The 25057-nt window shown below is 47.0% G+C and overlaps 2 long non-coding RNA genes across 2 annotated transcripts in view; one reads left to right on the top strand and one right to left on the bottom strand.

The window, feature by feature from the left end:
- LOC148147080 (uncharacterized) overlaps positions 1-25057 on the top strand; it is a 578686-nt gene that overhangs the window by 420751 nt on the left and 132878 nt on the right. The window lies entirely within an intron of this gene.
- LOC148147081 (uncharacterized) overlaps positions 1-25057 on the bottom strand; it is a 177658-nt gene that overhangs the window by 146197 nt on the left and 6404 nt on the right. The window contains exon 2 of the long non-coding RNA XR_015760047.1: positions 21059-21193. This is a non-coding gene — a long non-coding RNA (uncharacterized LOC148147081). The remainder of the gene's footprint in view (positions 1-21058; positions 21194-25057) is intronic.

Raw genomic sequence — 25057 nt, 5'->3', positions numbered from 1 at the left:
AAAGCCAGTATGAATTGCTGCAGCTGTGAGGTGTGTCAGAGGTAAGGAGAGACATACGTATTTTTATTTATTCATTCATGGGATGTGGGTGTCATTGCATGAACCAGCATTCTTTGATCCCATGCTAATTAACCAGAGATTGTTGGGGCCCTGGTGGATATATTTAATACTTTGCTGGACACAGGTGAAGTGCTGAATGACTGGAGGATCGCTAATGTGGTTCCTTTGTTCAAGAAGGGCAGCAGGTGTAGGCCAGGTAATTACAGAGCAGATAGTCTGACAGCAGAGGAGGGAAATTATTGGGAACAGTTGTGAGGATGAATCAACACTTGCAAAGGTAAGGATCAACTCGGCTTAGTCATCACGGATTTGGCAGAGGAAGACGCTGTCTGAGGAATTCAGTTCAGTTTTAATTTTAAATGATGCTTAAGTATATTTAAGAAGGCAGTGCAGATGATGTGGTTTACATGAACTTGAATAAGTCCTCTGACAAGATGCAAAATGGAAGGCTGGTCCAAAAGGACTGGGTTCCAAGGCAAGTTGGTAAATTGGATGCAAAATTGGTGGATAGCATACTTTCACCAGCGGGTGTACCACAGGGATCTGTGCAGGAACCATTGAACATTAATCACTCGGATGTGAAAGCAGAAGGTATCGTTAGTCGGTTTGCAGATGACATGAAAGGTGAGGGTGTTGTTCACAGTGAGGAGGATGGTCTCCCTCTGCAATGTCGATTGGATGATAATCTAAGCAGAGTTTAGTTCTGATCGAAGTGAGGTAATACTCTGGGGGAGGTACGATAAGCGAAGGACAGACATAATGAACGGTAGGTACTTGCGGAGTACTGAGGAATACAGGGACCTTGGTGGACAAGTCCATATATCCCTGAAGGTGTCAGCACAGGGAGACGGGGTGGGAAAGGCACCTCAACTGGGAGCGGGAGAGGGACCCATATCCTGGTGGGGTGAATTGCTAGAGATGCTTGAGAGGATATAACCTAGCCTGGCAGGGTATTGGATCTTAAATAGACGTAATTTCAGAAAGAAGATTGAGGCTGGTACACAAGTTAAAGACCGCAATTTCAGCAGACAAGGCATGCAAGAACATAGCAGGGAATGGGGGAAAACTGATGATTAAACTGCATTTATTTCAATGCAAGGGGCCAGACAGCTAAGGAGGAGAAAGTGAGGACTGCAGATGCTGGAGATCAGAGCTATAAATGTGTTGCTGGAAAAGCACAGCAGGTCAGGCAGCATCCAAGGAACAGGAGAATCGACGTTTCAGGCATAAGCCCTTCTTCAGGCCTAAACCCTACTTCTTTCCTGAAGAAGGGCTTATGCCCGAAACGCCGATTCTCCTGTTCCTTGGATGCTGCCTAACCTGCTGTGCTTTTCCAGCAACACATTTTAAGCCAGGAAAATGAACTCAAGGCATGGGACTGGGATATTATAGTTATTACAGAAACACAGCTGAAGGAGGGGCAGGACTGGCAGTTCATTGTTTCAAGGTAGAGATGCTACAGGAAGGGGGGGCAAGAGAGGACGTGTGGTGGTGGGTTTTGATTGCATGTATCATCACAGCAGTACTTAGAGAAGATATTCCTGTGGGATCGCCCACTGAAGCTATGTCAGTGGAACTGAGAAATAAGAACGGGTCATCTCTTTGATACGATCGGACTGCTGACCCTGAATTATCTGTGGCAGACTGAGGAACAAATATGTCGGGACATCTTAACTATCAACCATAATAATAGGGCTGGTAAGGTTTTTAAACTTTCCAAACCTAGACTGGCACTGCCAGTGTTCAGCGTTTGCAAGGGAGAAATTTGGTAATTATGTTCCAGAAAACTCCCAATCAATATGTAAATAGCCTGAAAAGTGAAAGGGGCAAAACCTGACCTCAAATTGGGAACAGGAGAATCGACGTTTCGGGCATAAGCCCTCCGTCAGGATTCCTGATGAAGGGCTAATGCCCGAAACGTCGATTCTCCTGTTCCTTGGATGCTGCCTGACCAGCTTTACCAGCAACACATTTTCAGCTCTGATCTCCAGCATCTGCAGACCTCACTTTCTCTTCCAATTGGGAATCAAGGTAGGGAAAGGGACTGAGATGTGAGTGGGAAAGCATTTTGCCCAAGGGACCACAGTTCTTGTAGTTTGAAAACAGCTTTGGAAAAGGACAGGACTGGTCCACAAGTGCAAGTTATAAAATGGGGCCTGACCAATCTTGATCGTATTAGACAGGAACTTTCAAAATGGGATTGGGGAAGGGAATTATTTACAGGGAAAGGGAAGTTTGGCAAGTGAGAAAATTTTAAAAGTGAGATAAACTGATCGATCAGCGCCAGTATGTTCCTGTCTGTGTGCAGCTCAATGCTGACAGCATTCGGAAACACTGGCTGTCTACTGAGGGGCTGGTCAAGGAAAAGGGACACATGTCAGGTATAGCCAGCTGGACCAAGGGAATCCCTGAGGATATACAGGGGCTGTAAGAATACACTGAGTAGAAAACAGGAATGGAGAAAGGCTACATGAAATAGCATCAACAGAGAAGGAAAGGGGAATCCAAAAGTGATTGTATCAGTATATTAAGTAACTCGGGACAAAATAGTGTCAATTAAAGATCAATGAGGCCATCGATGAGTGGAACTGCAGGATATTTGCTAAGATCCTAAACATTTTTTTCATTCCAGAACTTACTGTGGAGAAAGACTGGGGAACTCAGGGAACAAGAGTAATACGTTAGACCACAATTGGAGTACTCTGCAATTCCAGTCTCTCTGCTACAGGAAGGATGTTGTGAAACTTGAAAGGGCTCAGAAAAGATTAACAAGATATTGCCCGGGTTGTTGCTGAATAAGCTGGGGTTACTGCCACTGGAGAATCGGAGATGGAGGGATGACCTTACAGAGGTTTATATAAACATGAGGGGTATGGATAGGGTAAGCATTCAAGACCTTTTCCCAGAAGTTGGGGAATCCAAAACTAGAGGGCATAAGTTTAAGGTTAGAGGTGAATTGTTTACAGAGGGACTGAAGGGACAGCTTCTTCACACACATGGTGATGTGTGTATGGAATGAGCTGAAAGAGAAAGTAATGGAGACTGATATAATTACAACATTTAAAAGGTATCTGGATGGGCATCTGAATAGTAAGGGTGTAGACGTATATGGGCCAAATGCTGGAAAAGGAAATGGATTTATTTAGATCTTCTGGTAAGCCTGGACGTGTTGGGGACCGAAGAGTCTGTTTCTATGCTGTATATCTCTATGACTTGAAAAGAATGCATATTATAGAAGAGGTGGTGCTGGAGGTTTTAAAACACAAAGCTATGGCAATTCCCAGAACCTGATTAAGTGTATCACAGGACACTGTGGGATGCTAGGGAAGAAATTGTGGAGCCCCTAGCAAAGGTATGTGTACTACTGACAGCCATGTGTGATGGGCTGGCAGGCTGGAGGGTGGCATCATGGACAGTGAAGGAGGTTTTCTGAGATTACAAAGGGACCTTGATGAAGTGAGTGAATGGGATGAAAAACTAGAGATGGAATTCAATCTGAATAAATACGAGGTAATGCATTTTATAAAACAAACAAAGGTAGAGCTTATACAATTAATGTTAAGGCTTCGGTTAGTGTTTTAGAGCAGAGGGACCTCTGGGATCAGCTACATAATTCTTGAAGCTTGCAATCACAGGATGGATAAGACAGTGCTTTGCATGCCTGACTATTGCTCAGTCCATTGAATATAGGATTTGGGACGTCATGTTGAGATTGCACAGACATTTGTGAGGAGAAAGTGAAGTCTGCAGATGCTGGAGATCAGGGCTGAAAATGTGTTGCTGGAACAGCGCAGCAGGTCAGGCAGCATCCAGGGAACAGGAGAATCGACGTTTCGGGCATAAGCCCTTCTTCAGGAATGAGGAAAGAGACATTTGTGAGGCCTGTTCTGCAATACTCTGTCCATTACTGGTCGCCCAGTTAGCAGGGAGGATATTATTAAGCTGCAGGGCATTCAGAAGAGATTTACCAGGATATTGCTGGGTATGGAAAGCTTGAGTTCTGAAAAATGGCTGGATAGGCTGAGTCTTTTTTCACTGGAGCCTGGAGGTTGAGACATGCTGCTATAAAGGTTTATGAAAACAAATGAGATATATAGGTCGATTTCATGGTAGTTGCCTTTTCCCCAGGATGGGGGAGTCTCAAGAGGCGGGGTCACATTTTTAAGGTTAGAGGAGAGAGATGTTCAAAAAAAGATATGGGGCAATTTATTACACAGAGGGTGGTTTGAGTGTGGAATGAACTTCCTGAGAAAGGGGTTGATGTGGGTACAATTACAACATTTAAAATATATTTGGATAACAGGTGAATAGGGAAGGGTTGGAGTGATTTGGGCCATCTTCAGACAGCTGGGAAGAGTTTAGTTTTAGATTATGGTGAATATCAACTGAAGGGTCAGTTTCCATGCTGTATGGCTCTATGACAAGAATATGGTTTTATTCCATTATTGAAGAAAGGATCAGGGCTGGGTCCACGGATGTGCATCATCTACAGAAACGATTTGGTTCAAAATATAGGAGTGATTGTGCGAACGTTTGTTGATGATCAAATGAATGGTGTCGTGGGCAGTAAATACGGTTATCAAAGGGGATCGTGACCAACTGGGCCAGTGGACCAAGGAATGAAAGATGGAGTTTAATTCAGGTGTTGGATTTTGTTAAGACAAACCATGGAGGACTAATACAGTTAATGGAAGGGCTCTGGGCAGTATTGTCCAACAGAGAGAGACAGAGAGAGAGAGCAAGAGGTGCAATTACATTGTCCCTCGGAAGTGGCATACCAGGTGGACAGGGTGGGGAAAGCGGCATTTGGCACATTTGCCAACATTGGCCAGCACTTTGTTACATACATTAGAAATACTTGTAACATTGTCCTAAATATTTCCCTTGGGCAGAGGAGGCCACGGGGTGACCTTATAAAGTTTTACAAAACCATGCGGGGCCTAAGAATGGTGAATATCCAAGCGTAGGTGAGTCCAAAACTAGAGGGTATAAACGGGAGGTGAGAGAGCAAGGATTTAAAGAGGGAGCTGAGGGGGAACATTATCTCCACAGGATGGTGCATAGATGGAACAGACTGCCTCAGGCACATGGGAGAAACAAGGACAATGACAACACGGAAAAGACATTTGGGCAGGTACATTGAGACGAGAAGGTTTGAAGAGCTAAGGGCCAAACGCAGGCAAATGAGACTCGTTCAGTTTAGGTAACATGGGCAGCATTGAGGAGTTGGACCACAGGTTCTGTTTCCGTGCTGTATCACTCTGTATCCAGTTAAAGAGCCCTTACCGAAATAAGGCATGTTGTAGACACTGAAGTAAGTTACAGCGATAGGGATGGTAATCTGGAGTGCAGTACATCTCAAATATGTGGAGGGACTAATCGGGAATGGAGTAGGTTACAGGGACAACTACTGTTATAGGAGTTAAAGATGACTGAAGACACTGGTGCACAAGCCATGCCATAGGTACAGTGTTGCAGAGTAGTGAGTCTTAGTACAGTGTTGGAGAGAGAACAGAGAACAGAAAGTTCCCAGGCAGCATTCCCAACCTCTCGTCGGAGGCCTGCTTTAGCCTCTGTTATCCTGATGGTCATGAAGACAGCGCAGGCCTAGATTGATAACTATGAACTCTCGATGCTGTCTCAGTGCAACATAGGTTAAAGTAGATGTGGTGATTGAGTCTGGGGTGTGCCTATACTGTGCTCCCCTCCAGCACTGTATCTATATCATGTCTTGTTAGCCGATTCTTGGAGCCCACTCATTGCTCTCTGCCCTGTGCACTGTGAGTGATCTTACCTCACTGCAGGATTTATTGAAGGCTCAAGAACCCCCTTCCCTTAGTCTCTCTGGCTGACCAACCATCTTCAATGGGGTGATGGATGAGACGTCCGGCAGTTGGGAAATCTATTAGGTCAGGAACTTCCTGAGTACCTAGAGGAGACAGAGAGATAGATAGAATTGGAAATTAGACTGATACAGCGAGAGTTACACATGGAGAATGGAAATGAGCCCCACAGAGATCTGGAAAATTCCAAACTCCATCCCTGGCCTGTGCTGTTGTGTCTCTCTCGAGTGGAGAATTCTGTTGGCTCAGGAACTGGAGTAACTGCAAGAGCGGGAGGCAGCAATAAGACCCACACAGTGAGGGATATCACACAGAAGGAGACTGAGTGATATCACCAGAGTTCTGGAAGACTTCAGGATCAAACAGTCATGTTGGAAGAATGGGTTTAGCTTCACGTATCAGTGGTCAGGGATGAGCAACCAGTGAGCAGGTGAAGTGATGGCCTAGTAACATTATTGTTAGGGCATTTATCCAAAACCTCAGCTAATGTTCAGGGGAGGCAGGTTTGAATCCCATCATAAGATATGGTGGAATTTAAAACCAATAATTTTAAAAATAGCAATTAACAATCCATAAACAAATATGAAACCATTGCTGATGTACAAAAATCCCAATCCCTTAGATTAGATTCCATACAGTGGGGAAAAAGGCCTTTCGGTCCAACCAGTCCATGCCAACACTCCGAAGAGTAACCCACTCAGACCCATCTCCCTCAGCCTAATACACCTAACATGATGAGCAAATTAGCATGGCCAATTCGCCTGATCTGCGCGTCTTTGGACTGTGGGAGGAAACCGGAGCATCCGGAAGCAATTCACGCAAACACAGGGAGAATATGCAAACTCCACACAGTCACCCGCGGCTGGAATCGAACCTGGAACCCTGGTGCTATGAGGCAATGGTGCTAATCACTGAGCCCACTTGCCGTTTCGACAACGAGATCTGATCATGCTCACGTGGTCTTCATGACATACCCACAGCAAAGTGTTTGCAATTCAATTGCCCTCTGAAATGGCGGAGCAAGCTACTCAGCTCGTGGGCAGCTAGGGATGGGCAAGAAAGGCTGGTCAGCCAGAGACACCCACATCCCCTACCTGATTTATAAAAAAATAATCCATTAGGATGGTCCCACTGGAACTGTGCTGGGACCAGTGTCCTGGCCAATCATGTCAGTTGTTTTAAGGACAGGGCTTTAAACTGACAGAGAGGATGCAGGAACAGGGTCCAGGTGAAAGGAGCTTTCCAAATCCAAAGAGAAAAGGTGGAGCATCGGAACAGCATGGGAATGTGACTGAAGACAAGCAAGAAGGAACAGAATGGGACAGCGATTAACTAAAAATGTACACCAGTGAATAGGTTTGTGACAGGAAATTGTGGGAAAGAGTAAATTATGGGTTTTTTTTTAATGGACGAAGTCTCATCAATAAGACAGATGGATTTCTGACACAGAGATAGAAGAAATTTAGACACCAGAGAGATGAGGTTACAGGGTGAACAAAAGTTGGACATAAATATTCAATGGTTCACAACCTTGCAGAAACTCAGGCAAAATGGGCAACGCGAACAATAATGGGTAACAAAGGCATTACAGAGAAAGCATTTGGCCTCAGATCATGAAGTAGAGTCAGTCTGAATGTAAATTCTGGCTACTACTTGCCAAGGACACAAGCAACAGAACAGTTTTAGCCACTGAACAGCATTCTATTGCTCATCACTGCATTAAACAGGAACTCATTGGAATTTTTTGACAAACACATGGTGACAATTTTGGAAAACTTCAATATTTGTATAATCTGGGACAATCACACATTCAACATTGATATTGGAAGAGGAGTTCGGAGAATGTTTTTTTCAGTGTTTCTTTGAAAAACACATTGTGCAACTGGCGAGGGACATAACTATCGCAGAGCGACCGTTGTGTGATGAAACTTAGTGAATGAGTAATGTCACCTGGAGAGATCCTCTGGGAAATTGTGATAAAGTGCAGTTTAAAGAAATATAAAGTTTTAAAGTGAATCACAGAAAGGACAAGCTACAACTAGAAACAAAAATGCAAATTACATGGGTTTGAGAGGAGAACTGACCAAGGTAAACAGGCTAAACAGACTGAAACATATGTCTGTAAATGAAAAGTGGGAACCATTTGAAGGAACAGTGTAAAACACTCAACAAAAGGACACTCCATTGAAACAGTAAACACCTCAGCAAGAAATTCCCACTCATCCCTCACTCAGGACAAAAGGCTAGATTATAAAGCTGAGAAGATCACCAAAAAGTACTTAAAATCCTGAAAAGTGTGCTTTAGGAGTAAATGTTAATGTATTGGAATGGGTCTGCTCGCAGGAGGAGGGCAGAGGGAAGGGGAATCATTGTCAGGGTTTATAGACACAATAGGAACAGGGAGAGGTGAAGGTGCTGGAGGTGGTGAGAGTGTTACAGAGAGTGGTCAGGGTCTGAATGGTGTTACAAAGCCAGTACGGATTGCTGCAGCTGGAGGGGTTGCCGAGGTAGGGAGGGACATATTTAGTTTTATTTATTCATTCATGGGATGTGGGTGTTACTGCCTGAACTAACTTTTTTTTACCACACTGGTAATTACCCAGAGGGTAGCTCGGAGTCAGCCATATTGCTGTGAGTCTGGAGTCATATGTTAGCCAGACCAGGTTAGAATATGTGATGTCCTTCCCTAAAGGAGGTTAGTGAACTAGATGAGTTCTTCCTACTGCTCAACAATGTTTTTATGGTGGCCCCACCAATGTCTTTTACAGCCACAACATGACATCCCAGCTCTTACTCTCAATGCTCTGACCAATGAAGGTAACCATCCCAAACGCCTGTTTCACCAGCCTGTCTACCTGTGACACCACTTTCAAAGAACTGTGTACCTGGGTCACTGGGTCACTGACTGACAACACTACCCAGGGCCCGAACATTAACTGTACAAGTAACACCCTGGTTTGTTTCACCAAAATGGCACACTTCACATTTATCTAACTAAACTCCATCTGCTATTCTTCAGCCCACTATCCCAGCAGTACTGTTCATCCTGTTGTATCATATATAATTTTCTCCACTAACCACTTTACCACCAATGTCAGTGTCACCCAAAAACCTTACTTACCAGGAAACCAATATTCCCATCCAAACCATTTATCCAAATGGCAAACACTGGTGGGCCCACTACACCGCTGGTCACATGCCTGCAGTCAGAAAAACATGTCTTCCACCACCCTCTGGCTCCTACCATCAAGCAACTTTTGTATCCAGTTCACGAGCTCCTCCTGAATGCCATATTCTTTTTGCACTGATCTGAGCTTATTACCCAGTTTACCACACAGAACAGTTCCGCCCAAAACCCTTCGGACATGATTTCATGCAAACCTTTATTCCAACTGTAAGATCAAACTAACCTACATTCCCTTCATTTTACTATTATCCATGTGTCTGTCCAAGAGTCTATTAAATGTCCCGGATGTGTCTAATTTTACTGCCACCATTGGCAGTGCATTCCAACCACCTACCTCTATCCTCTGATCCATCCTCCATTCACCTTAAAATTACACCCCCATGTAATAGCCATTTATGCCATAGGAGGAAAAGTCTCTCACTATTCACTCACTCTGTGCCTCTTATCATCTTGTTCACCTCTTCCAAGTCGCCCCGCCCCCTTCTTCACTCCAATGAGAAAAGCCATTGCTCCCTCAACCTTTCTTCATAAGAAATGCCCTCCATTCCAGGCAGCATCTTGGTAAATCCCCTGTGTACACTCTCTAAAACTTGCACATCCTTCCTGTAAAGATGGGATGAGAACTGAACACAATATTCCAAGTGTGGTCTCACCAGGACGCTATAAAGATGCAGTAAAACCTCGCGGCTCTTAAAATCAATCCCCCTTCTAAGGAAAGCCAACACAACATATGTCTTTTTAACAAACCTACCAACGTGCGTGGCGATTTTGAGGGATCTATGGACACGGACCCCATGATCTCTGTTCCTCCACACTGCCAAGTATTCTGCCTTTCACCCTGTATTCTGTATTCAATTTCGACCTTCCAGAATGAATCACTTCACACTTTTCCAGATTGGACTCCATCTGCCACTTCCAGCCCAGCTCTGCGTTCTGTCAATGACCCATTGCAACCTACAACAGCCCTCCACATTACCCACCACTCCACCAACCTTCATGTGATTGGCAAACTTACAAACCCACTCTCCAACATCTACATGCACATCATTTAACAAAAAAATCACAAAGAGCAGAGTCCCAGAGCCGACTGTTACAGATAACCACAGGGCACTGAGCTGCAGGCTCAATACTGTCCATCTGCTGCCACCCTCTGTCTACTCTGGGGTATCCAATCCTGTATCCAGACAGACAGATTTCCCTGTATCCAAAATCATCCATCTTTTTTGAATGAGCCATCAACGTATTCTGCCATATCCTCAAAGAATTCAATAAGGTTTGTGAGGCATGACCTGACCCCTCACAAACCCGTGCTGACTGTCTCTAATTTAACTATGGTTTTCCAAGTAGTCATAAATCCTGTCTTTAGAGTCCTCGCCAGTAATCTGCACACCACAGACATTCGACCAAATCTGTAATTCCCAGAATTCTATCCCCGTAATATGGTCCAGACTCTACAAATCTTCCCTCCTCTGCCATGTTCCCTAGAAGGGCACTGGAGGGTGGTGGGGGTTACAGAGATAGGGAAGGATATCAGGACAGGAGGATGTTGCAGACATTAGGAGGAGGGTTGCAGTGCCAAAAGGAGGCTTCGGTAATTGTGAGGTTTCATGGTGATGAAGACATTTGAGGAGGGAGGGAGGGAGGATTGTAGGGAAATGAGAGGTTTCACAGTTTAGGTGATTTGTTAGGACTGTAAGTGGTTCCTGAGTTGGGGAGGGTGTAAGCACTGGTGGATATTACATAAACACGTGGTTTTGGTTGCAATGCAGGAAGAGAATGCAGGAAGCTGGAGAGTATGGGGTCTGAACGAGGTTACACAGAGAAGAAGGACCATAGACCCACAGGAGGTTACAGAAATGTGGAGAACTATAGGGTCTGCAGAAGTTCATGGAGTTGGGAATGTTGGGAGGGATGGGGAAGCCTACAGATATAAGGATGTTTGTAGGACAGGGCTGGATCACCGACAGGGAGTGTTTTCGGGAGCTGAGCAGATCACAGAGATAAAGAAGTTTGTATCGAATGGAAGAACAAGCAGTAAAATGCAGAGTAGTCGTGACTGGAGATGTTAATGGATGTAGGGAAGGCTTAGGTTCTAGGGGTTATTGAGGTTGTGGAATCTGGATTTCGTTTCAAAGACTGGGATAACAATTTTGGTCAGAGACAGTTTCACAGGTAAGGGAGCATAGCACAAACAGGAGGAAGTTCTAGGGGAGGGTGACGTTTAAACAGATAGTGGTGTAAGAGCTGGACAAGGTTATGGAGATGGGTAGATGGTGGAGACACAGGAGGAGCTTACATTGACAAGGGAGTGATAGTGACAGGTGGCTGTTAAATAGATAGTGGGTTTTGTAGGGACTGGATTGGGAGAGGCACAGGCATTTCAGTGAGTTCGACAGATCAGGAGTACTGCAGGGACCTGACAGGATTACACTGATCGGGATGATTGTAGGGTCTCCACAGACTGTTGGTGTTTTAGGGACGAGCAGAGGTTTAGTAGATAGGGAGGGCTCTAAGAGCTGCAGGAGCTTATGGAGAATTGAAGAGTTGGAGCAGTTTGCAGAGGTAGGTTTCTCGGATAGGAGTAGCTTACAGATAGTGAGGCGTATGTGGCCTGAGGAAGGTAAAGAGAAGGGAGTTTTTGGGTCTGGAAGAGATTAAACTGGCAGGGACAGTTGAAGAGACTAAAGCAAAAATGCATGGAGAAGGTTACACAGATAGGGAGGTGAGTAGGAACTGAAGGTGAATACACAGACATGGAGGGTTGTATTGTTAGACGGAGCTGAGAGGGATAGGGACTGGTGTTGGGATTTACACAGATAGAGAAGGTTGTGTTTTTGGAGAAGGTTACACTGATACAGACAGTATTAGGGTGCGTTTAGTGGACTACAGGGGAGCTCAGAGAGAATGTATTATGGGGAGTGGAGGAGATTACAGACACAGAGATGGCTGTCGGGTTGAGAAGAGCTTCTACAGATCCTCAGTGCTGTAAGGCTGGAGGGAGGTTATAACAGTGAGTGTTACCTAGACTTAATTACTTCACTGATATAGAGCAGGTCTCAGCACGTAACTGTCAAAGGGAAGTTGAGACAGTCCAGATGAGTTTTCAGAGATACAAATGTTTATGGGAGTTTCAAGAGGGAACAATGATTGGGAGTGCTGTACCAAATGATAATAGTTATAGGGAGGGTTCTAAACGCAGGAAGAGGTGACAGACATATCGATTTTTGCAAGGACTGGAGAAGCTTACATAGGCAAGGAGTGTTTTAGAGTCTGGAGGAGATGACAGTGTTAAGGAGAATATTGGGGATCAGGCCAGGTGTAAGAGACGGGGATGGTTGACAGGGCTGGACAATAACCTGAATAGAATCGCCATTGTGTGCAACCAGGCCATTCGGCCCAACCAGTCCATTCCAAACCTTTGAAGAGCATCTGACCCAGACCCACCCCTCTACCTATACATTAAACCCTGCATTTTTCGTGGTGAACTTACTTAAACCACACATTCCTGAATACTACAGTCAATTTATGATGGCCAATCCACTGATGGTGCAAAGTTTGGACACACACACACACAGCAAGGCAGCGACACGCAAACACACACAGTGCAGGAGATACCCGCAGACACACAGCGAGGGAAGGACATGCACACACACACAGTCAGGGGGATACCCGCAGACATACAGCGAGGGAAGGACATGCACAGACACACACACACACACACACACACAGTGAGGGGGATACCCGCAGACACACAGCGAGGGAAGGACATGCGCACACACACACAGTGAGGGGGATACACGCAGACACACAGCGAGGGAAGGACATGCACACACACACACAGTGAGGGGGATACACGCAGACACACTGCGAGGGAAGGACATGCACACACACACACACAGTGAGGGGGATACACGCAGACACACAGCGAGGGAAGGACATGCACACACACACACAGTGAGGGGGATACCCGCAGACACACAGCGAGGGAGGGACATGCACACACACACACACAGTGAGGGGGATACACGCAGACACACAGCGAGGGAGGGACATGCGCACACACACACAGTGAGGGGGATACCCGCAGACACACAGCGAGGGAGGGACATGCACACACACACACACAGTGAGGGGGATACACGCAGACACACAGCGAGGGAAGGACATGCACACACACACACAGTGAGGGGGATACCCGCAGACACACAGCGAGGGAGGGACATGCATGCACACACACACACACAGTGAGGGGGATACACGCAGACACACAGCGAGGGAAGGACATGCACACACACACACAATGAGGGGGATACCCGCAGACACACAGCGAGGGAGGGACATGCGCACACACACACACAGTGAGAGGGATACACGCAGACATACAGCGAGGGAAGGACATGCACACACACACAGTGAGGGGGATACCCGCAGACACACAGTGAGGGAGGGACACACACGCAAATCGAGGGAGAGACTTACACAGCGAGGAAGGGACACAAACACACAGCGAGGGGAACACGAACTCACACAGCGAAGGAGGGACACGCACACACGAAGTGAGGGAGGACATACACACAAACACACAGCAAGGGAGTGATACACACACACAGTGTGGGAGTGACACGCATACAGACGCGTGCACAGCGAGGGAGGGACGCGCGCACAGCGAGGGAGGGACGCGCGCACACAGAGAGGGAGGGACGCAGGCACACAGCGAGAGAGGGACGCGGGCACACAGCGAGGGAGGGACACGCACACACATAGCCAGGGAGGGACATGGACACACGCAAACACACACACACACACAGCAAGAGAGGGACACGCGCACAAACAGCGAGGGGGAGACACATGCACACACAGCGAGGGAGGGCCACACACACACACAGCAAGAGTAACACACACACACACAGACATACACACACAGACATACACACACACACACACACACACAGCGCAAGGGAAGGACACTCACATACACTGCAAGAGGGACACACATACTCACAGCAAGAGGGGGACACGTACACACAGCGAGGGAAGAACACACACATGCGCAAGCACAAAATTATAGACACACAGTGAGAGAAGGACACGCACACACACAGCCAGTGAGGGACATGGACACACACAAACACAGACACACACACACAGCAAGAGAGGGACACGCGCACACACATGCACAGCAAGAGACACACACACACACAGAGCAAGGGTGTAATTCACACATACACAGCGAGGGAAGAACACACAAGCACACACAGACAGCGAGGGTGAGAACACACACAGTGAGGGAGGGACACACATGCACACACACACAGAGTGAGGGAGGGACACACACACACACCGACAGCGAGGGAGGGACACGCACACATAGTAAGGGAGTGACACACACATGAGGAAGCACACAAACAAAGACACACACAGCGAGAGAGGGACATGCGCACACACACAGCGAGGAAGGGCCAGGCACACACAAACACAGCAAGAGGGACACACACACACACAGAGCAAGGGGTAAAATCACACATTCACAGTGAGGGAGGGACACGCACACACACAGCCAGGGGAGACATGCAAACACACACACACACACACACACACACACACACACAGAGCAAGAGAGGGACATGCGCACACACAGCGAGGAGGACACACATGCACACACAGCGAGGAAGGGCCAGGCACACACAAACGCAGCAAGAGGGACTTACACACACACACACAGCAAGGGGGGAAAATCACACATACATAGTGTGGGAGGGACACGCACACACACAGACAGCGAGGGTGGGACTACACACACGCACATGCACATACAGCGAGAAGGCGACACATGCACACACAGCGAGGAAAGGCCACGCACACACAGGCACAGCAAGAGGGACACGCGCACGCGCACACACACACACACACACACACACAGAGCAAGGGAGGGACACACATACACAGAGAGCGAGGGAGTGACACGTGCATGAGGAAGCACACAAAGAGACACACACAGTGAGAGAGGGACACGCACACACACACACACACACACACACACAGAGTGAGCGAGGGACATGTACACACAGCGGGGGAGCGACACGTGCATGAGGAAGCACACAAACACAGACACACACAACGAGAGGGGGACACGCACACACACAGCCAGGGAGGGACATGCATGCACAGCGAGGGAGGGAGACACACAAACACACACAGAGAGCAAGAAAGGGACACGTACACACACAGCGATGGGGGAGACACATGCTCACACAACGAGGAAGGGCCAAGCACACATACGCACACCAAGAGGGAAACACACACACACACCGAGGGAGGGACACACACACACACACACACACACACACACACACAGCAAGGGGCGACGCATACACACGCAGCGAGGGAGGGACACACACACACACAGCGAGGGAGGGACACACACACACACGCAGCGAGGGAGACACACACACACGCGAGGGAGACACACACGCACGCAGCGAGGGAGACACACGCACGCAGCGAGGGAAACACACACGCACGCAGCGAGGGAGACACACACGCACACAGCGAGGGAGACACACACGCACGCAGCGAGGGAGGGACACGCACGCAGCGAGGGAGGGACACACACGCAGCGAGGGAGGGACACACACGCAGCGAGGGCGGGACACACGCAGCGAGGGAGGGACACACGCAGCGAGGGAGGGACACACACGCAGCGAGGGAGGGACACACACGCAGCGAGGGAGGGACACACACGCAGCGAGGGAGGGACACACACAGCGAGGGAGGGACACACACACAGCGAGGGAGGGACACACACACAGCGAGGGAGGGACACACACACAGCGAGGGAGGGACACACACGCAGCGAGGGAGGGACACACACACAGCGAGGGAGGGACACACACGCAGCGAGGGAGGGACACACACACAGCGAGGGAGGGACACACACGCAGCGAAGGAGGGACACACACGCAGCGAAGGGAGGGACATACACACAGCGAAGGGAGGGACACACACACAGCGAAGGGAGGGACACACACACAGACACAGCGAGGGAAGGACATGCACGTGCACATACACAGAGAGCGAGGGACACACACACAGCGAGGGAGGGACACACTGAGACATGCAGCGAGGGAGCAAGCATGGACACACACACAGAGAGGAAGGGCATGTGCACAGAAATTGAGAGAGCGCACACACACGCAAAGCGAGGCAGGGACACGCACAAATACACACACACACACACACACACAAAAACACAGAGCAAGAGAGATGTGCACACACAGTGAGGAAGGGACAAACACACACACTTACGGTGAGGGGAATACACGCAGACACACAGTGAGGGAGAGACACGCACATACACTGCAAGTGAGGGACACACACACACCGCGAAGGAGGGACAAGCACACACATGTCGAGGGGAGGGCATGTGCACAGAAATTGAGAGGGGACACGCACACACAGCGAGAGGGGACACGCACAGACACAGCAAGGGTGGGACACGCGCACACAGCAAGCTGGTCACGCACTCACACACACAAGGGACGGACACACAAAGTGAGGGAGGGTCACGCACACATACATACACACACAGAAACACAGAGCAAGAGAGACATGCACACATGCACACACAAACACAAGGGACAGACACACATGCAAAGCGAAGGAGGGACACGCACGCGCACACACACACACACAAAGCAAAGGATGGACACACACAGATATATATACACACAAACATAGAGCAAGGGAGGGACACGTGGACACACAGCGAGCGTGGGATACACACAGCGAGGGAGCAACATGCAAACACACACAGTGAGGGGGTTACCCGCAGACACACAGCGAGGGAGGGACACACACACACACACACATACATACAGCGAAGGAGGGACACACAGATACAGACACACAAATACGGAGCAAGGGAGGGACACGCACAGATACACATGCACACACACTGTGAGGGAGGGACACGCACACGCACAGTGAGGGAGGGATACGTGCACACACAATGAGGGAGGGACAGTTGCACACATAGTGAGGGAGGGACACACACAGGCACACACACACACACACACACACACACACACTCAGAGGGAAGAACACGCACACACAGTGAGAAAGGGACACACACACGCAGCGAGCGAGAGACACACATAGCAAGGGAGGGACAGGCACACACACACACAGCGCGAGGGAGGGACATGCTCATACACAGCAAGGGAGGGACACACACACACACACACACACACACAGCGAGGGAAGGACACTCACATACACTGCAAGAGGGATACACATACACTGCAACAGAGACACACATACTCTCAGCAAGAGGGGACAGGATCGTATTAGACAGGAACTTTCAAAATGGGATTGGGGAAGGGAATTATTTACAGGGAAAGGGAAGTTTGGCAAGTGAGAATATTTTAAAAGTGAGATAAACTGATCGATCAGCGCCAGCATGTTCCTGTCTGTGTGCAGCTCAATGCTGACAGCATTCGGAAACACTGGCTGTCTACTGAGGGGCTGGTCAAGGAAAAGGGACACATGTCAGGTATAGCCAGCTGGATCAAGGGAATCCCTGAGGATGTACAGGGGCTGTAAGAATACACTGAGTAGAAAACAGGAATGGAGAAAGGCTACATGAAATAGCATCAACAGAGAAGGAAAGGGGAATCCAAAAGTGATTGTATCAGTATATTAAGTAACTCGGGACAAAATAGTGTCAATTAAAGATCAATGAGGCCATCGATGAGTGGAACTGCAGGATATTTGCTAAGATCCTAAACATTTTTTTCATTCCAGAACTTCCTGTGGAGAAAGACTGGGGAACTCAGGGAACAAGAATAATACATTAGACCACAATTGGAGTTCTCTGCAATTCCAGTCTCTCTGCTACAGAAAGGATGTTGTGAAACTTGAAAGGGCTCAGAAAAGATTAACAAGATATTGCCCGGGTTGTTGCTGAATAAGCTGGGGTTACTGTCACTGGAGAATCGGAGATGGAGGGATGACCTTACTGAGGTTTATATAAACATGAAGGGTATGGATAGGGTAAGCATTCAAGACCTTTTCCAAGAAGTTGGGGAGTCCAAAACTAGAGGGCATAAGTTTAAGGTTAGAGGTGAATGGTTTACAGAGGGACTGAAGGGACAGCTTCTTCACACACATGGTGATGTGTGTATGGAATGAGCTGAAAGAGAAAGTAATGGAGACTGATACAATTACAACATTTAAAAGGTATCTGGATGGGCATCTGAATAGTAAGGGTGTAGACGTATATGGGCCAAATGCTGGAAAAGGAAATGGATTTATTTAGATCTTCTGGTAAGCCTGGACGTGTTGGGGACCGAAGAGTCTGTTTCTATGCTGTATATCTCTATGACTTGAAACGAGTGCATATTATAGAAGAGGTGGTGCTGGAGGTTTTAAAACACAAAGCTATGGCAAGTCCAAGAACCTGATTAAGTGTATCACAGGACACTGTGGGATGCTAGGGAAGAAATTGTGGAGCCCCTAGCAAAGGTATGTGTACTACTGACAGCCATGTGTGATGGGCTGGCAGGCTGGAGGGTGGCATCATGGACAGTGAAGGAGGTTTTCTGAGATTACAAAGGGACCTTGATGAAGTGAGTGAATGGGATGAAAAACTAGAGATGGAATTCAATCTGAATAAATACGAGGTAATGCATTTTGTAAAACAAACAAAGGTAGAGCTTATACAATTAATGTTAAGGCTTCGGTTAGTGTTTTAGAGCAGAGGGACCTCTGGGTTCAGCTACATAATTCTTGAAGCTTGCAATCACAGGATGGATAAGACAGTGCTTTGCATGCCTGACTATTGCTCAGTCCATTGAGTATAGGATTTGGGACGTCATGTTGAGATTGCACAGACATTTGTGAGGAGAAAGTGAAGTCTGCAGATGCTGGAGATCAGAGCTGAAAATGTGTTGCTGGAACAGCGCAGCAGGTCAGGCAGCATCCAGGGAACAGGAGAATCGACGTTTCGGGCATAAGCCCTTCTTCAGGAATGAGGAAAGAGACATTTGTGAGGCCTGTTCTGCAATACTCTGTCCATTTCTGGTCGCCCAGTTAGCAGGGAGGATATTATTAAGCTGCAGGGCATTCAGAAGAGATTTACCAGGATATTGCTGGGTATGGAAAGCTTGAGTTCTGAAAAATGGCTGGATAGGCTGAGTCTTTTTTCACTGGAGCCTGGAGGTTGAGACATGCTGCTATAAAGGTTTATGAAAACAAATGAGATATATAGGTCGATTTCATGGCAGTTGCCTTTTCCCCAGGATGGGGGAGTCTCAAGAGGCGGGGTCACATTTTTAAGGTTAGAGGAGAGAGATGTTCAAAAAAAGATATGGGGCAATTTATTACACAGAGGGTGGTTTGAGTGTGGAATGAACTTCCTGAGAAAGGGGTTGATGTGGGTACAATTACAACATTTAAAATATATTTGGATAACAGGTGAATAGGGAAGGGTTGGAGTGATTTGGGCCATCTTCAGACAGCTGGGAAGAGTTTAGTTTTAGATTATGGTGAATATCAACTGAAGGGTCAGTTTCCATGCTGTATGGCTCTATGACAAGAATATGGTTTTATTCCATTATTGAAGAAAGGATCAGGGCTGGGTCCACGGATGTGCATCATCTACAGAAACGATTTGGTTCAAAATATAGGAGTGATTGTGCGAATGTTTGTTGATGATCAAATGAATGGTGTCGTGGGCAGTAAATACGGTTATCAAAGGGGATCGTGACCAACTGGCCAGTGGACCAAGGAATGAAAGATGGAGTTTAATTCAGGTGTTGGATTTTGTTAAGACAAATCATGGAGGACTAATACAGTTAATGGAAGGGCTCTGGGCAGTATTGTCCAACAGAGAGAGACAGAGAGAGTGAGCAAGAGGTGCAGTTACATTGTCCCTCGGAAGTGGCATACCAGGTGGACAGGGTGGGGAAAGCGGCATTTGGCACATTTGCCAACATTGGCCAGCACTTTGTTACATACATTAGATATATTTGTAACATTGTCCTAAATATTTCCCTTGGGCAGAGGAGGCCACGGGGTGACCTTATAAAGTTTTACAAAACCATGCGGGGCCTAAGAATGGTGAATAACCAAGGGTAGGTGAGTCCAAAACTAGAGGGTATAAACGGGAGATGAGAGAGCAAGGATTTAAAGAGGGAGCTGAGGGGGAACATTATACACAGGGGATTGTGCACAGACAGAACGGACTGCCTCAGGCACATGGGAGAAACAAGAACAATTACAACACGGAAAAGACATTTGGGCAGGTACATAGAGAGGAGAAGGTTTGAAGAGATAAGGGCCAAACGCAGGGAAATGAGACTCGTTCAGTTTAAGTAACATGGGCAGCATTGAAGAGTTGGACCACAGGTTCTGTTTCCGTGCTGTATCACTCTGTATCCAGTTAAAGAGGATTACAGTACCGAAATAAAGCATGTTGTAGACACTGAAGCAATTTACAGCGATAGGGATGGTAATCTGGAGTGCAGTACATCTCAAATATGTGGAGGGACTAATCGGGAATGGAGCAAGTTACAGGGACAACTACTGTTATAGGAGTTAAAGATGACTGAAGACACTGGTGCACAAGCCATGCCATAGATACAGTGTTGCAGAGTAGTGAGTCTTCGTACAGTGTTGGAGCGAGAACGCAGAAGAGAAAGATTCCAGGCAGCATTCCCAACCTCTCATCGGAGGCCTGCTTTAACCTCTATGGTCCTGATGCTCACTAAGACAGCGCAGGCCTGGATTGATAACTATGAACTCCCGATGCTGTCTCAGTGCAACATCGGTTAAAGTAGATGTGGTGATTGAGCCTGGGGTGTGCCTATACTGTGCTCCCCATCCAGCACTGTATCTATATCATGTCTTGTTAGCCGATGCTTGGAGCCCGCTCATTGCTCCCTGCCCTGTGCACTGTGAGTGATCTTACCTTGCTGCAGGATTTATTGAAGGCTCAAGAACCCCCTGCCCTTCGTCTCTCTGGCTGACCAACCATCTTCAATGGGGTGATGGATGAGACGTCCGGCAGTTGGGAAATCTATTAGGTCAGGAACTTCCTGAGTACCTACAGGAGACAGAGAGATAGACAGAATGGGAAATTAGACTGATACAGTGAGGGTTACACAAGGAGAATGGAAATGAGCCCCACAGAGATCTGGAAAATTCCAAACTCCATCCCTGGCCTGTGCTGTTGCGTCTCTCTGGAGTGGAGAATTCTGTTGGCTCAGGATCTGGAGTAACTGCAAGAGCGAGAGACACAGACAGAGGCAGCAATTAGACCCACACAGTGAGGGATATCACATGGAGAGAGACTGAGTGATATCACCAGAGTGCTGGAAGACTTCAGGATCACATAATCATGTTGGAAGAATGGGTTTAGCTTCATGTATCAGTGCTCAGGGATGAGCAACCAGTGAGCAGGTGAAGTGATGGCCTAATAACATTATTGTTAGGGCATTTATCCAAAACCTCAGCTAATGTTCAGGGGAGGCAGGTTTGAATCCCATTATAAGATATGATGGAATTTAAAATCAATAATTTTAAAAATAGCAATAAACAATCCATAAACAAATATGAAACCATTGCTGATGTACAAAAATCACAATCCCTTAGGTTAGATTCCATACAGTGTGGAAACCGGCCTTTCGGCCCAACCAGTCCACGCCATCCCTCCGAAGAGTAACCCACTCAGACCCATCTCCCTCAACCTAATACACCAATTCGCCTGACCTGCACGTCTTTGGACTGTGGGAGGAAACCGGAGCATCCGGAGGCAATTCACGCAGACACGGGGAGAATGTGCAAACTCCACACAGTCGCCCGCGGCTGGGATCGAACCTGGGCCCCTGGTGCTGTGAGGCAGGAAGGCTAATCACTGAGCCACCGTGCCGCCAACTTGTCCTGTCGACAACAAGACCTGATCATCCTCACGTGGTCTGCACGACATACCCACAGCAAAGTGTTTGCATCGCAATTGCCCTCTGAAATGGCCAAGCAAGTTATTCAGCTCATGGACAGCTAGGGCTGGGCAGTAAAGGCTGGTCAGCCAGAGATACCCACATCCCCTACCTGATTTATAAAAAAATCCAATAGAATGGTCACACTGGAACCGTGCTGGGACCAGTATCCTGGCCAATCATGTCAGTAGGTTTAAGGACAGGGCTTTAAACTGACAGAGAGGATGCAGGGACAGGGTCCAGGTGAAAGGAGCTTTCCAAATCCAAAGAGAAAAGGTGAAGCATCGGAACAGTATAGGGATGTGACTGAACGCAATCAGAAAGGAACAGGATGGGACAGCGATTAACTAAAACTGTACATCAGTGAATAGGTTTGTGACAGGAAATTGTGGGAAAGAGTAAATCATGTTTTTTTTTTGAATGACGAAGTCTTATCAATAAGGCAGATGGATTTGTGACACTGAGATAAAAGAGGTTTAGACACCAGAGAGATATGGTTACAGGGTGAACAAAAGGTGGACATAAATATTCAATGGATCACAACCTTGCGGAAACTCAGGCAAAATGGGTAACACTAACAATAATGGATAACAAAGGCATTACAGAGAAAGCATTTGGTCTCAGATCATGAAGTAGAGTCAGACTGAATGTAAATTCTGGCTACTACTTGCCGAGGACACAAGCAGCAGAACAGTTTTAGCAACCGAACAGCATTTCATTGCTCATCACTGCATTACACAGGAACTCATTTGAATTTTCAACAAACACATTGTGATAATTTTGGGAAAAGTCAATGTTCGCATAATGTGGGACAGTCACACTGGAAAGAGTGATATTGGAAGAGGAGTTCAGAGAATTAGTTTTCAGTGTTTCTTTGAACAATAAATTGTGCAACTGGATCGGGACGGAACGATCTCAGAGCGACCGTTGTGTGATGAAACTTCGTGAATGAGTAATGTCACCTGCAGAGATCGTCTGCAAAATTGTGATAAAGTGCAGTTTAAAGAAATATAAAATTTTAAAGTGAATCACAGAAAGGACAAGATACAACTAGAAACAAAAATAACCAATGACATGAGTTTGAGACGAGAACTGACCAAGGTAAATAGGCTAAACAGACTGAAATATGTGCCTGTCAATGAACAGTGGAAAACATTTGAAGGAGCTGTGTAAAACACTCAACAAAAGGACATTCCACTGAAACAGACAAATTCTCAGCAAGAAATCCCCACCGGTCCCACACTCAAGTAAAAAGGATCATATTAGATTGTCGGGCTTAGAGGATCACCAAAAAGTACTTAAAATCCTGAAGTGAGAGAATGTTTTAGGAGTAAATTTTAAAGGGATTGCAAAGGGTCTGCTCGCAGGAGAAGGTCAGATGGAAGAGGGAATAATTGTCAAGGTTTTATGTCACAAAAGGAACAGGGAGAGGTCAAGGTGCTGGAGGTGGTGAGAGTATTACAGAGAGTGGTCAGGGCCTGAACGGTGTTACAAAGCCAGTACGGATTGCTGCAGCTGGAGGGGTTTGCAGAGGTAGGGAGGGACATATGTACTTTTATTTATTCATTCATGGGATGTGGGGGTCACTGATTGGACCAACATTCTTTGCCCCACTACCAATTACCCAGAGTATAGCACAGTGTCAGCCATATTGCTGTGGGTCTGGTGTCACGTGCAGGCCAGACCAGGTTAGAATATCAGATGTTCTTCTCTAAAGGACCTAAGTGAACCAGATGAGTACTTCCTCCTGATCAACAATGTTTTTATGGTGGCCCCACCAATGACTTTTACAGCCACAACATGACATCCCAACTCTAACTCTCAATGCTCTGCCCAATGAAGGTAACCATCCCAAACACCTGCTTCACCAGCCTGTCTACCTGTGACACCACTTTGAAAACTCTGTGTACCTACGTCCCTGGGTCTCTGATTGATAACACTACCCAGGGTCCGAACATTATCTGTACAAGTCCCACCCTGGTTTGTTTCACCAAATTGGAACACTTCACATTTATCTGATTAAACTCCATCTGCTATTCTTCAGCCCACTATCCCAGCAGTACTGTTCATCCTGTTGTATCACAGATAACCTTCTTCACTGTCCACTTTACCACCAATTTCAGTGCCACCCCAAAAAACGTACTTACCACAAAACTAATATTCCCATCCAAACCATTGATCCAAATGACAAACAACAGGGGACCCACTACACCGCTGGTCACATGTCTCTAGTCAGAAAGGCAACATGTCTCCCATCACCCTCTGTCTCCTACCATCAAGCCCAATTTTGTATCCAGTCGACTAGCTCCTCCTGAATGCCATATCCTTTTACATTGATCTGAGCCTATTACCCAGTTTACCATACAGAACGTAGAACACAGAACAGTACAGTACAAGACCCTTTGGCCATGATGCCATGCCCATCTTTTACCCGATTGTAAGATCAAACTAACTTACATACCCTTCATTTTTTATCATCCATATGCCTATCCAAGAGTCTGTTAAATGTCCCATTCCACCCATCCACCACTCTCTGTGTAAAGAACCTAGATCTGAAATCTCTCCTTACCCATCCTCCAATCACCCTACAATTATGCTCCCCTGTACCTTGTATGCCATGGGATAAAGAGGTGTCTCACTGTTCACTCTATCTTTGCCTCACACCATCTTGTTCACCTCTACCAAATCACACTGCACTCTTCTTCACTCCAATGAGAGAAGCCTTAGCTCTCTCAACCTTTCTTCATAAGACATGCTCTCCAGTCCAGGTAGCATCCTGGTAAATCTCCTCTTTATCTTCTCTAAAGCTTCCACATCCTTCCTGTAATGAAGGGACCAAAACTGAACACAATATTCTAATTGGCATCTAAACAGGGTTGTATAGAGCTGCAGCATAAATTCGTGGCTTTAAAACTAAATCCCCCAGCTAATGAAAGCCAATACATCATACTCTTTCCTAACAACACTATCAG

The sequence above is a fragment of the Chiloscyllium plagiosum genome, unplaced genomic scaffold (assembly GCF_037043375.1).
Source record: "Chiloscyllium plagiosum isolate Xiang-an unplaced genomic scaffold, Cpla_swu_hap1 HiC_scaffold_18, whole genome shotgun sequence".
NCBI lineage: Eukaryota > Metazoa > Chordata > Chondrichthyes > Orectolobiformes > Hemiscylliidae > Chiloscyllium > Chiloscyllium plagiosum.
The sequence above is the reverse complement of the archived record's forward strand: the minus strand, read 5'-3'. Positions and strand labels throughout refer to the sequence as shown.